Source organism: Urtica dioica, chromosome 8 (genome assembly GCF_054948205.1).
Source record: "Urtica dioica subsp. dioica isolate 48M chromosome 8, U.dioica_male_clone48M_v1_H2, whole genome shotgun sequence".
Classification (NCBI taxonomy): domain Eukaryota; kingdom Viridiplantae; phylum Streptophyta; class Magnoliopsida; order Rosales; family Urticaceae; genus Urtica; species Urtica dioica.
In genome coordinates this window covers 42,213,625-42,215,921 of record NC_142763.1, presented here as the reverse complement: position 1 = coordinate 42,215,921, position 2,297 = coordinate 42,213,625, and positions in this window count along the sequence as shown.

Sequence of the window (2,297 nt, the reverse complement as noted above, 5' to 3'; positions counted from 1 at the left end):
TTCAAAGGCCAAGGCCAAAAAAAAAAAAAAAAAATCAAAGGTCAATGGCCGAAAAAAAACCGCCACTTGTCGCCGTTTGGCGGCGCACGTGACGGCTTCGGAATGCAAGTTACTGATGAGGTGCTCCTTATTAACTACTATGTTAACTATGTTACGGATACACCAAAAGAGTTTATTATTAGTAGTATTAACATATATGCAATAATCAATGATCAACAAGCTCTGTTGGTTCGTTTATCTGTCCTACTTTTCGAAAGTCTTAGGCCCCCTCAACCTCTACGAGATTCCACGAAACACGATGACATAGTTGCTGAGATGATATTTCATAGTTTGAACTAAACAAAACATTCCACACAGGCACATCACAACAATGAAACATGATATCACGTCTATTCTGGAGAGAGAGAGAGAGAGAGAGAGAGAGAGAGAGAGAGTTGCCAACTAAGCCACCATACAAATTCAAGCGTTTGGGGGTCCCACCACCATTAAACAAACATTATTGATGGTGTCAAATCTTGGTTCCGCTCCATTGCTTGGATTCCAACATTATCACTCACAAAGATATCATCGAGTGCATCTTGACCCTACATCATCCCATTATTAATATTATATAGGATTTTTACCACAATTGGTCCCCGAATTTTGCGTATCTATGTATTGTGACGTTATATCGGTATTTCTTTTCCTTTTCATATAAGTAGTTCTTCTTCCCTCAAAAAAAAAAAAAAAAAAAAAAAAGTAGTTCTTCCAATATTATCTATGGCTTTATTATGTGAGGAATATTTTGGTTCTTACCTTATTTTTATAAACAAATAATTTTCGAATTATTAATATTGTAGTACTGTATGTATTGTTTTTTGATATCATCAGAAGAAAATTCACACCTATATAACTTTAACGAATAAATAAATATCTAGATTCTACAAACATAACATTTGCTATGTAATCAACGTTTGAAGATTGAATTCTTAGAAATCTAGCCAAAGCGGTAACGTGATCAATTTCTCGTTTCAATTGTGCCTTCAGCGTTTTTTTTAAATCTCACGCTGCATATATCAGCTATTTTAGACAACCGATTATATTTTGATTTATTTGATTATATTTGTTGTTAATCATTCTTAATTATTTTATTTATTTTCTCATTTGTAGAAAATAGTTATATTTTATATTTTATGTTGACTGCTTTTTGAATTTCAAAATATTAGAGCCGTATTCTCTATTAACATTTGTGCACAAAACGCAAAAACTTCATCGTAAGAAACAGAAATTTGTGATCATTACTTTTCGGACTGATCAATCTTTTCAAGCACGTAACCTACTTTAATCATCTTTGTTTGTTTATATTTTTTGTTTTATTGATTCACGTATCTTGTTTACAGATTGATTATTTCATTTCCGATCGAAAATTTGATTTTTCACGAAATATCCAATTTACAATATTTACGATAATTAACAAGTTATTGTTGATTATTTTGCGGTAAAATTGTTTGAGCACCTAAATCTCGATTCTTTAAGATCAAATTAGATGGCTGTGAGTTGGGATATTTACAAATTTAGTTTGTATATATTTTATTGCAGTTGTTAATTTCATCTATATACTTACAGCTTCTTAAAAAATAATTATGGGCTTTTTTATGCCGCTTACATATTAACGATAATTTTATAATAATTAACTATTCATCTACATCGAATTTTGGCGAGTCTTTCGTTTTCGATAAAAAGAAAATATTTGATTAAGCACAAAATATTCAGTTTACGTACTTTCATTTGAATTACACATTTTTTTACGATAATTATCTAGTTTTTTTGTTTGTTTTGCAGTAAAATTATCTAAGCGCTTGAATCATTAAGGTCAAATTCGACGGTTGTTTCTCAGGATAAATATAATTCTGGTTCGTGTTTATTTTATTTCAGTTGTTAATTTCATCTTCTGTACCTACACTTCCTAAAACATTATTTTGGGATTTTCCATGCCGTTTACATATTAACAAGATGGGATTTCGGTAATAATGATAAAAACATGAGAGTAACATGCCCAAAATGGGCGTAATTACCATATATTTATAGTCTGACACGAAGAGATTGTGAACTCCGGATCGTTCGGGACACATCGTAAATAAGTGGGAACTCACTGCTGCATATCGAGACACTTGTCGTGAGAGACTTATTCGTGGATATGCAATTGCGGATTGATGTGGCCGACGAGCTCTGGATGTTAGGAAGATAATAAATAAACATGAGTGATTACTAAATTGGATAAGAAGTTTACTTTATTAGCATCATATGATTAGTGAGTT